Here is a 13,106-nt window from a genome sequence, read left to right as displayed (position 1 = left end):
ACTAGAGAGGAAAATCAGTCTAGCTGCAGCATTCATTACAGACTGTAGCGGGGCAATACGGCTTTTGGGGAGTCCAATCAGGAGAGCGTTACAGTAATCCATGCGGCAAATTAGTAGAGCATGGACAAGCTCCTTGGTAGCATCTTGCGTAAGAAAGGGGCGGATGCGGGCTATGTTTTTGAGTTGGAACCTACAGGACTTGGCAACAAACTGTATGTGAGACTCAAAGGTGAGACCAGAGTCAAGTATGACGCCAAGATAGCGCGCTTGCAGGGATGGACTTATGTGGATATCACTGACTTGAAGGGAGAGCGAGAGAGGAGGATCAGTATTAGGAGGAGGAAAGACAAGGAGTTCAGTTTTAGAGAGTTTAAGTTTCAGAAAGTGTGAGGACATCCAGTCAGAGATGGAAGAAAGGCAAGCAGTGACATGTATCATATTGTAAAATTGGCCAATGCTGAGTGAATATTTCCTTAATGGGTTGCCATTGTTTATCGAAAGTGCCAATACATCTAATCATCTGGGTGGTGGCAGTGGCTCTGATGGAATGTTTAATGGCACCCCCAGGCATAAAAGGGGTTAAAAGCCGTTTAGGAGATCTTCCCTTCCAGAGACACAGGCAGCTACTGTAGAACACCAATCTCCCGAACTGAGAAACACACAAATTCTCCAAACTCCCGAACCGGAACCATATGAAGCCTCTCAAAAATACGAACACTCCATACACACGAACGGGAAAAACCATACGAATAGGTTTACACTCCCGAACCAGCAAATAGTCAAATGAGATGAGACAATGCTCCGTGTTGAAGGTCAGTAGGTGATCTGTTTTAATGTGGGCTACCTGCCCAGTATTTATGCAGGTCTCCCGTGACGAGACAAATCTTGCCACATTGCATTGGAGAAGCCTGGTTGCCTGCCTGCTGCCTTTTGACTATGGACCGGCATTTAAATACTTTATTTTCCTATGCAGATAGGTCTATTCATGTATTTCTGATCTGGCGTTCGGTAGATTCTAGGATTTACTGAATGAACTCATTTAACCCAGATAGCTATGCCATGGAGCCTATTCGTGTAATAAAAGACTTTGGCTCCATGGCAATTGAACTGTATGTGTGTGGTCTGAGAGCCATTCAGTAATAATGTGCGCTCAGACCTAAGCTATCTGGGGATATGTTGCATGTCTGTATTTTATGTAATAAATGTTACCTTGTGTATTTTATTGTATTTTACTGTCTTTTTACTGCCACGTGCTTAATGGAGTTTTGCCTCTGTCCTTGGAGATAATTGGATTACTTCCCAATTATCTCTAGGATAGAAGACTCTGTGGAACTGGTTTTGGGCAGAAAAGCCATGCTTCCTTTGGTCACAAAGGACTTCGATCTATCTTTTGAACCAATGGACCAATGTTGATGATTTTGACATATGTTCGTATTTGGAGTATGCTGAATGTGAATGTGATGCATACTTTTAAAGTTATGAATAATGTGGAAAAACTGTATTTCTCTGCTTGTGATAATTACATTACCCATTGTGTAAGGTAATTGTATCACAGGCAGAGGGGAGGCTTTTGTGTGGGAGTGTCTGAGTGTATTGTACATGTTTATTGGGTGGTACTAATGTGTATATAAGAACAATAAACCCACAGGTCTGTCTGTTCACTGCTTGACCCTCAACACAGAGTTTTGTCTCGTTCTTGGGGGGATTTACTGTATGCTGTTCCAGTTTGACTGCTAGGAGTGTAAACCTATTCGCATGGTTTTTCCTATTCGGCTGTTTACAGCATTCGTATGGTTCAAGTCCAGCTGTTTACGGCATTCATATGCTTCTCCGGTTCGGTGGATTGATGTCTACAGTAGCTGTGCCTGTGTCTCTGGAAGGGAAGATCTCCTAAACGGCAGTTTAACCCTTTTATGCCTAGGGGTGCCATTACATCTCCCATCTGGTGGACACTCCCCTAGGGGACCAAATGAGAGACTGTGACTAGGACAATACAATAGCCAATCACAGAGTTACACACATAGCCATTCCCCTTTAATTACCCAGTGTCAGGGTACCTGAAGTCTCTACCTCGGAGGAGGTTAGTCTTCCCGACGGCCGTTCTCTCAGGGGGGCTGATTCATCCAATCCTCACAGCTCTCATAGTCATTCCCACGCCGGCCGCGATAGCCCCGCTTCCTTTTATGACACGACGCTCAGGAGCCGACGTCATGACGGCAATCACATCCCGACCTGTCAATCTAGTTCGGAACAACGAATCAGGACTCGGCAAGGGCGGAGTCATCAATTAAAGAACCAGGGTATAAAAGAGGGATGTGTGTAATGGTTCATTGCCCTGTCGTGGTTCTAGCTTGTCTGGTTCCTCAGTGCTCTTACGTCTATTGTTCTATTTGGTTTTGACTCGGCTTGTACTATCGTTCCTGTTTACCTCTCGTGTCCTTTGACCTCGGCTTGTCTCTCGCTTACCTGTTCTCTCGTTCCCTCGACCTCGGCTTGTCTCTGACCATTCTTTGCTTTCTCCTTACGTTAGTCCGGCCATTCTAAGGTCCGGTATACGTACTCCTCTCCTGTTCGTACTCTGCGTGTTGGATCCCTGTCCCGATCCTGACATTACGACAGGGCCCTGGATCCTGCAGGTACAAACGCTCAGCTTGGTCCGCCTGACTCGAGGTTTGAAGCCATGGACCATAGAATGGACCAAATGGCCCTAGCGCTGCAAGCATTACTGTCCCATCCGAGTAATCAAGCAGAGGAGATGCGTACTCCATCTATCTCTCTTGCTAACACAGGCCTAGAGGTAGCCACAGTGGGAACTTCTTCCCGTATTACTTCCCCTTTACGGTATGGCGGTGCTCCGGATACCTGTCGAGGTTTCCTAAACCAGATAGGAATTCATTTTGAATTACAACCCCGCGCCTACCCTACTGACAGGGCGAAGGTTGGATTCATAATCTCGCTACTCATTGACAAAGCTCTTAGATGGGCTAACCCTCTGTGGGAAAATGATAATCCAGTAGTCTATAACTATAATGCGTTTATTACTACTTTTAGGAGGACTTTTGATCCCCCAGGGAGAAAGGCCAGTGCAGCTAGATTACTATTACGTCTTAGACAGCATAGTCTAACCCTTGTGGATTATGCGCTAGAGTTCAGATCCTTGGCGGCAGAGGTCAAGTGGAATGAACAAGCCTATATGGACGTATTTCTGAACGGATTATCAGATGCGATCTTAGACGAGGTTGCCACAAGGGATCTTCCTGAAAATTTAGAGGAATTAATTTCATTTATTTCTCGTATAGATGAACGCATGAGACAGAGGCAGAACACTCGTGATAATGGTTATAGACCTTCCTTAAGACTAACTCCCGCATTTCAGAATTCTGAATCTACTATACTAGCTCTCCCGGAACCTATGCAAATTGGTAACACTCACCTTTCAGAGAATGAAAGACAATATAGGAGAAGGGAGGGTCGGTGTATGTATTGTGGAGTAGGCGGTCACTTACGCCTAAATTGCCCTAACCGTCCGGGAAACGCTCGCACCTAAGTTTCTCCAGAGGACAGGCCTTGGGTGTTTCTATTTTGTCCTCTACATATGATTACAGGGATCATAGGTTACTACTACAGGTTTCTTTAACTTGGGAAAAGGGAGTACTTAAAGCTATGGCATTAATAGATTCCGGAGCAGCTGAAAGCTTTATTGATCAAACCTTTGTCAAAAACCACTCTATCCCATCTCAGCTAAAGGAGACTCCATTGGCCGTTGAGGCCATAGATGGTAGACCTTTATCAGATCCTGTGATTTCTCGTGAAACTATACCAGTTAAGTTAACCATTGGTATTTTACACGAGGAGGAGATTTCTCTCATGCTTATCTCATCCCCTTCAGTTCCTATAGTTTTGGGGTATCCCTGGCTTAAAAAGCATAACCCTACTATTGATTGGGAGCAAGGTGAGATAGTCTCTTGGGGTCAGGGTTGCCAGAAAGGTTGTGTACAGAAAGTCTCACCATTGTGCGTAGTGGACACACCTAGTAACTCTAACAAGCCCACAGATTTACAGATACCTTCCCAGTACCAGGATTTAAAGGCAGTCTTTGATAAGAGGAAGGCTGATACTTTATCCCCACACAGGTCCTTTGATTGTAAGATTAATCTCCTACCTGGTACTATGCCTCCGAGGGGCAATGTATATCCTCTATCCACTAAGGAGAACTTAGTTTTAGAGGAGTACATTCAGGAGAATCTAGACAAAGGATTTATTAGGAGATCCTCTTCTCCAGCCGGAGCCGGTTTCTTTTTTGTAGATAAAAAAGACGGCACACTACGGCCTTGCATTGATTATCGGGGTTTGAATAAGATAACTATCAGAAATGCTTATCCGATTCCCCTAATCACTGAGCTATTTGATCGCCTTAAAGGCTCTAAGATTTTTACCAAGTTAGATCTGAGGGGAGCTTATAACTTGGTGAGAATTCAGCAGGGCGATGAATGGAAAACGGCTTTCAATACCCGGTATGGCCACTATGAGTACACGGTAATGCCCTTCGGGCTTTGCAATGCTCCTGCTGTATTCCAGGACTTGATTAATGAGGTTCTTAGGGAATTTCAACATGAATGTGTTATAGTTTATTTGGATGATATACTAATACACTCTAAAGAGCCTGAGATTCATCACAAACAAGTCAGAAGGGTATTGCACAAACTCCTACAGCATGGGTTATATTGCAAGTTGGAGAAGTGTAGCTTCGACCAATCTCAGTTAAACTTTCTTGGTTACGTTATTTCTGGTGAGGGGTTTAAGATGGACCCTGTTAAACTCCAATCTATCTTGGATTGGCCATTGCCCAAGGGACTCAAGGCCATTCAGAGGTTTATCGGATTCTCGAATTACTACAGGCGCTTCATTAAGGGGTACTCGTCTATAATTGCTCCTATTACCAACATGACTAAACAGGGTGCTGATACTAAGACATGGTCCCCGGAGGCGCTTGTTGCTTTCAGTACTCTCAAGAAACAGTTTGCCTCAGCACCGATATTAGTTCATCCAGACACATCTTTGCCTTTCTTACTCGAGGTAGACGCCTCAGAGACAGGTGTAGGCGCTATTCTGTCCCAAAGGTTAAGTTTGAATAAACCACTGCATCCTTGTGGTTTTTTTTCCAGGAAATTGTCTGGGCCTGAGAGCAGGTATGATATTGGTGACAGGGAACTGTTAGCGGTAATTTTGGCTTTAAAGGAGTGGAGACATCTGTTGGAAGGGACTTTACACCCGGTTACTATTTTGACGGATCACAAGAATTTGTCATATATAGGGGAAGCCAAGCGATTATCTGCCAGGCAGGCTCGTTGGTCGTTGTTCCTTACTCATTTCAACTATGTTCTCACTTATAGACCTGGTTCTAAGAATTCTAAGGCCGATGCATTGTCCCGCCAACATGAACCTTCTACTATGCCTGATATGGTTTTTTCTTCTATAGTTCCCAAGCGTAATATTATTGCCAGCACTAGCATCAAGATTCACTCTCCGTTGCTGGATGAGATCAAGAAGTTACAACATCTGGCACCCGGACCTATTCCGGGGGACCGTTACTTCGTTCCTCCTAAACTCCAACTGGAACTTATGCAGTGTTTTCATAACAGTAAATTTGCCGGACATCCTGGCATACGCAAGTCATGTTCTCTGATTTCTAAAGATTTCTGGTGGCCTTCATTACGTAAGGATCTTAAGGAATTCGTCGGGGCATGTGATGTCTGTATGAGGACTAAACAACCTCATACGCTTCCATGTGGGCTTTTGCACCCCCTAGAAATTCCTGTGAAACCATGGTCTTGTCTGGCTATGGACTTCATCGTTGATTTACCGGTTTCTAAAAAACATATGGTTATCCTCACAGTAATTGACAGGTTTACCAAAATGGCTCATTTTGTACCTCTGCTCAAATTGCCCTCTTCTCTCGAATTGGCTGAAATTTTCGCGAGGGAGATTTTTCGTTTACATGGGATTCCTTCTGAAATCGTTTCTGATAGAGGTTCCCAATTTGTTTCCCGGTTTTGGAGATCCTTCTGTTCTCAGCTTGGTATCAAATAAAATTTTTCTTCTGCCTATCATCCCCAGTCCAATGGGGCTGCCGAACGCACCAACCAAAAGGTTGAACAGTTCTTGCGTTGTTTTGTTTCTGAACACCAGGACGATTGGGTCGGTCTGATTCCTTGGGCGGAGTTTGCGCACAACAACAGTGTTTGCGATTCTACTCGTTCTAGCCCCTTTTTCATGAATTATGGCTTTCATCCTTCCGTTCTTCCGTCGGCCCCCCCCTCCCAGGGGATACCGTCGGTTGATATTCATGTTGCCAATCTGAGAAAGTTGTGGGATCAGACTCGACAAATCCTTATTCATTATTCCATGGTGTCCAAACGACCCGCTGACAAACGCAGAAGGCTGGCTCCGGTATTCTCTCCGGGTGATAGGGTATGGTTGAGTACCAGGAACATCCGCTTGAAAGTTCCTTCCATGAAATTTGCTCCTCGTTACATAGGTCCTTACAGGGTTCTGTCTCGTATAAATCCTGTTGCATATCGTCTGGCTCTTCCGCCTGCTTTACGCATCCCGAACTCCTTTCATGTTTCTTTATTGAAGCCTTTGGTGTGTAACAGATTTTCCTCCACTGTGCCTTCCCCTCGTTCTGTCCAGGTTGAGGGTCAGGAGGAGTATGAGATCAATTCCATCCTCGATTCTCGGATTTCTTGGGGGAAGGTGCAATATCTTGTTGACTGGAAAGGATATGGTCCTGAGGAAAGGTCTTGGGTGGTCCAGGAGGATCTGCATGCTCCTCGCCTTCTCAGGGCTTTTCATGCTCGCTTTCCGTCTCGCCCCGGTTCCTTCCGCCCGGTGGGTGTTTCTGAGGGGGGGGTACTGTCAGGGTACCTGAAGTCTCTACCTCGGAGGAGGTTAGACTTCCCGACGGCAGTTCTCTCAGGGGGGCTGATTCATCCAATCCTCACAGCTCTCATAGTCATTCCCACGCCGGCCGTGATAGCCCCGCTTCCTTTTATGACACGACGCTCAGGAGCCGACGTCATGACGGCAATCACATCCCGACCTGTCAATCTAGTTCGGAACAACGAATCAGGACTCGGCAAGGGCGGAGTCATCAATTAAAGAACCAGGGTATAAAAGAGGGATGTGTGTAATGGTTCATTGCCCTGTCGTGGTTCTAGCTTGTCTGGTTCCTCAGTGCTCTTACGTCTATTGTTCTATTTGGTTTTGACTCGGCTTGTACTATCGTTCCTGTTTACCTCTCGTGTCCTTTGACCTCGGCTTGTCTCTCGCTTACCTGTTCTCTCGTTCCCTCGACCTCGGCTTGTCTCTGACCATTCTTTGCTTTCTCCTTACGTTAGTCCGGCCATTCTAAGGTCCGGTATACGTACTCCTCTCCTGTTCGTACTCTGCGTGTTGGATCCCTGTCCCGATCCTGACACCCAGGACCCTTTGCTCTGCCCGGGAGATAATTGGGAAATAATTCAATTATCTCCCTGGACAGAGCCTAAACGCCATCTTAGATGACAATTAGAAAAATGCATAAAAACATATAACTTTGCAATACTATAATATATTACAGGCATTCAACGTGTCCCCAGATAGCTGGGATCTGAGTGCACAAAAGTACAGAATAGCGCTCAGATCCTATGCACACGGGATGGCTATCTGGGGTATGGCTTTTCGTGCCAAAAGTACAGAATACAGGGACGTTTGTGTGCTTTCTACCGAACGAGAAGGGAGGTCGGCTGCTTCATTGGCCGTTCGGGACTTTAAAATGGCCGCCTCCACGTGTTCGGCAAACGAACAAAGGCCATCAAGCATTCGTCAATTAAGCTGCGGTTAACCGCAGCTTCTGGGAGGTAAATTGCCGACACACTCCCAATACAGGTGGTCCAGGCATTCGGTTGTTTGTTCGGTAGATTGTGTCGCCACATCTCTCCCCTTTTCCAACCAGACTAACAGGGTACCTGACCTCCTGCCGGTCAGTGCCCTGGTTAGTCCAGCAGCTCACCCACACAACAGAAACAGTAGTACAGCCCACCCACAATAGATGGTTACTACACCTGAGTAAGCGAGAAACTTGTCCATGTCCAGGTGCCTCACCACTGTGTGAGGGACTGGTAGGCTGCCTTGGTGGGTTGATGAGTGGGCAGAGACCAGCGGTTCTCTGCCCTGGTGCCAGCACTACCACGGAAGGAGCCTGGTTGGAGCCTAGTTGCTGGAAGGGGAGACCGACTGTCTCCCCTTTGGATACACAGCTCTGCTGCTGGAGGGGGAGACCGATTGTCTCCCCGTGGGACAATCCACCATGCTGCTGTGGGGGGAGAGTGACTGTCTCCCCTTTGGACAAAGCACTTTGCTGCTGTGGGGGGAGACCGACTGTCTCCCTTTTGGCTAAACAGTCCTGTTGCTGGGGGACAGGACCAACTGTTCCTACACCCTGTGCTGTAAGTGCAGAGACCACGGTCCCATCTGCATGGTTGTGGGGCTTACTGTCTCCCCATGGTGCGTTAAGCTGCCGCTGGGGAGAGGGGGTAGCCAGCTCCTCTCCCATATATACTTCCATCTGCGGGGGAGGGAGGCCGACCGTCTCCGCTCCCAATACAGTGTCCTGTTGCTGGGGAAAGGAGACTGGGTTCTCTATTCCCTGTAGGACACTCTGCTACTGGGGGACCGGACCAACTGTCTCTGCCCCCTGTAACTCAGCCTGCCGCTGGGGAATGGAGACTGTGCTCCCAATTCCCTGCTGTATCTGCCGCTGGGGAATAGAGACTGTGCTCACAATTCCCTGTAGCTTACCCTGCTGCGGGGGAGGAAGGACGCTCCTCTCCCTGTGGGGCCACTGGAGAGACCTCGGTCCCCTCTCTACTGACCGGTTGGGGGTCCTCCCAGTCAACCTCGACGATATCCTCCCAGCTGAAGGGCTCTGGACCTGAGTCTGCCACGATGCTCTCCTGCTTGGTATTCTTAATGGAGCGGAACAGATATCTGTAATCCTGCTCTAGCTCCATCTCTCGGGTTACTAAGTGGGCCAGGTCTTGCTCCACTCCGTGCGGGTCATCCCAGTTATACATACTCTCCCTCCACTCGAAGCGGTCATGGAACCGGATCTGTGCAGGGCTCCCAAAATCAGGCTCTGAAAAGGACTCCCATAACAATCCAGGGCCATTAAACTCCTCTCCCTCTGGCTTGTCTTGCTCAGCCGTCCAGGGTATGTACTGAGCCGCAGACAACCAGTGAGCCTGGTAGGCATCCTCCAGCCACAGCTCCTGCCATACCCGGAGCTCCAATTCTTTTATCCACTCCTCCAGGGGCTGCTCTCCCAGGAAGGGCATTCGCAGTGCCACTTGCTTCTGCAGTCGCTGCTCCTCGCTGGGGAGTCCCTCGCCCCGCTGGTACTGTACGCCATCCAGTGCCTGATACCAAATGTCTTTACGGGCTGCATCCCGCTCGTCCAGTTCACCCTCATCATATGGGGTCGCTGTCTGAGTCCACTCTGAGTCCACTCGAAAGAAAGACCTAGAAGAGCGCAGATCTGGTTAGCGCCCTCCTTTAATACAGCAGATTCTATGGCCCTGGCTTTACCAGAACCAATGCAAGTAGGGACAACCAGATTAACCGAGGAAGAAAAGCAATACCGCAGAAGAGAGGGGTTGTGTTTGTATTGCAGCAAGAAAGGATACTGTGAAGGATTTTTCATGTATTTGCCTGTGGGCCCTCAGTTAAACCTTCTCCCTGCTGTTTAAATGCCTGTATCTGTTCAGTTCAATATGTATGTACCACTTTAAGAACATTTTTCAAAAGTTGACAGTTGGCAGTTAACTCCTTGAGCCATTATTAAATTGGCAGTTGTCTCCCTGAATGGTGTTTCTTCTGGTTACTGGGGGATTTGGGATATTACCTTCTATACCAGCGGAGATCTGGGGATTTAATATTGCAGTCACGTTACAACTGGTTGGCAGCGGCGGGATTTTCCCTTCTACTTCTGTTACAACAAGCTTTCCAAGCAGACACTGGGAACAGTGAATGGAAGGCTGGTACACCCTGCTTAAAAGAGATACACTGAAAGGGCTACTGGAAGCTCGTGGAAGGATTGCTAGCAACAAAACCAAGCAGGTCATTATAGCAGAGTTAATGGAGCTAGACCGAGAGAACTTGGTTGCAGCAATGCCAGCTGTACAAGAGATGGAGACACCAGTGATTCAGGAGGAGGAATCACCAGCCAACAAAGAAATGAGGGAGAAACTAGCATGGTTCGGTCCGAACCCAACGGCTGACATTATTCTGAAAGTAATGAGCCTTTTAGCGGAGGAGGCTAAACAAAAAAGAGACGCAGAGCTACAATTAAAACTGGCAGCGGTCCAGCAGGAAGCAGCACACTCCCCAAACAGTGAGTACAACACAGCGGATACAAAGAAAATTCCGTTCAGCGCTTTTAAAGCTTTTGACGAAAAAGACTGTGAGATTGATAACTATTTAGCAGATTTTGAGCGGCAATGTAACCTGCACCGGATAGCTAAGGAAGAATGGGTTTCAATATTGTCAGGAAAGCTGTCAGGCAAAGCCTCTGATGCTTTCCGGGCTGTACCAGAACAGGAGATCCATAGCTACGCCAGGGTTAAAGAAGCACTCCTGGCCCGTTATGCAGTAACCCCAGAGTCCTACCGACAGAAGTTCAGGGACTCACGCAAAACCGCTAAAGATTCCTACGTGGAATGGGCATGCCAGTTATCCCTGTCGGCCTCGAACTGGGTTAACAGTAGCCAGGCCGCCACCGCGGAGGAGATTTTGCAACTGATACTCCTGGAACAGTTTTACAACCATATCCAGGCGGATGTCAAAGACTGGGTGAGAGACCGCAGGCCCCTGTCTCTACCAGAGGCCGCCAAGTTGGCGGATGAGTATGCGGATACTCGCAAAACTAACCAAGTCGCACCACGGGTACAACCTCCAAAACCTTCAGTGCCATCACACCCACCAGCAGCCCGATACCAACCCCCTAACCGACCGGTGACTTCTAACTCTCGCTACCCACGACAGGATGTCAGCGAGCTACGTTGCTTCCGGTGCCGACAGCTGGGTCACATCCGACAGAATTGCCCCATGGTCAACCACACCAGGTCAAATTGGTCTCGACCTGGGTACCAGCAACCACCAGCAGCAGCCCATTGTGTAGATTCGACTTGGGGTCCCAAGGAGCTGGGTCAGGAAGAACCATTGGGCACCCTTTACGAAGCCCTCATGGTGCAATCCACCGTCACAGACAATCGGAAACACCATTGCCAACTGGTCATGGTTAACGGCAAGACAGCACGGGGATTAAGAGACAGTGGTGCGACCATCACGCTAGTACAACGACATCTCATTAACGCATCGGAGAAGCCGGGGAAATCAATTGCTGTGAGAGTGGCAGGGGGGGGAGTGTATCGCATTCCTACCACACAAGTACACCTGGACTGGGGTGCGGGAGCTGGCAAAGTTCAAGTGGGCGTAATGAAAGACTTACCCTCTGAAGTCGTGTTGGGCAATGACATTGGGCCCCTGACTTCGGCATTCGCCTCAACCACCGCTCAAGAGGCCCACGCAGTAACCACCAGAGCACAAAGTCGCGCTGCCGAGAGCCACCCGCTTCCTACTGAGACCCAGGTAAGCCAACCCGACCTACCCCTGACTATAGAACCCCTTCCCTGGGACACCCCAGAAGACTTTGGGCGGGAAGTGACCGGAGACCCTTCCCTCAGAAAGTATCGAGAGAAGGCCAGGCGGGGAATGGGGGGGTTAGAGAAGGAACAGTTTATCTGGGAAAAAGGCCGCTTGTACAGGCTCACTGAGACACGGGTTAACACACCTGGGCCTAGGCAAAAACGCCAGCTGGTAGTTCCACGGAAATACCGGCGGGAGTTATTGAGAATTGGGCACGACGTTCCTCTGGCAGGACACTTGGGAATACGCAGGACGGGATATCGGGTAACCCAGAACTTTTTCTGGCCTGGGGTATCCGATGACGTCCGGGCGTATTGCCAGACGTGCGAGATATGTCAACGCATAGGTAAGAAGGGAGACCACCCAAAGGCTAAACTGGTCTCCATGCCCATAATTGAAGAACCGTTCACGAGGGTAGCCGTGGACATCATAGGACCCTTGGCCCAACCTAGCCGCTCCGGCAAACGTTATATCCTCACAGTGGTAGATTACGCCACCCGTTACCCCGAAGCGGTGGCCCTTTCTAACATACAGGCTGAGACGGTGGCAGATGCGCTAGTCCGGATATTCTCCCGAGTGGGCTTTCCCAAGGAGGTACTGTCCGACCAAGGTACACAGTTCACGGCCGAGGTAACCCAGCAGATATGGAAAGTCTGTGGAGTTAAATCCCTGACTAGTTCCCCATACCACCCCCAGACTAATGGCCTGTGTGAACGCTTCAACGGGACGCTAAAGCAAATGTTGAAGTCGTTCACGGGGGCGTACAAGGATTGGGAGCGGTTCCTTCCACACCTTCTCTTTGCCTACCGAGAGGTGCCGCAGGAATCAACCGGATTCTCACCCTTCGAACTCCTATATGGGAGGCGGGTGAGGGGGCCTTTAGATCTTATCAAGGACCACTGGGAGGGTCAGACGGAGATTGAGGGGACCCCGGTTGTACCTTATGTGCTGGAACTGCGGGACCGCATGGAGGAACTCGCCCAGGCGGTGCAGGGAAACCTCCGGGCGGCCCAGCAGCGTCAGAGGGTATGGTATGACCGACGGGCTAGGCACCGGAGCTTTCAGATCGGCCAAAAAGTCATGGTGCTAAGACCGGTCCGAACAGACAAGCTCCAGGCCGCCTGGCAGGGCCCCTACAAAGTTATAGGGCAGATATGCGACACCACCTACACCATAGCTAGCTGCGAGGATGAGGATGTGAAGCAAACCTTTCACATCAACATGCTTAAGGCCTATCAGGAACGGGCAGAGGAAGTGACCGCTATCTGTGCACCAGCAGGGGAAGACACAGAGACACTACCTCTTCCCGACCTATTGGGCAGCAACGAAGGGAGGACCCAGATAGAGAAAGTCCAACTAGG

Source organism: Pelobates fuscus, chromosome 12, assembly GCF_036172605.1.
Source record: "Pelobates fuscus isolate aPelFus1 chromosome 12, aPelFus1.pri, whole genome shotgun sequence".
NCBI classification, from domain to species: domain Eukaryota; kingdom Metazoa; phylum Chordata; class Amphibia; order Anura; family Pelobatidae; genus Pelobates; species Pelobates fuscus.
This window is presented reverse-complemented; position numbering follows the sequence as displayed.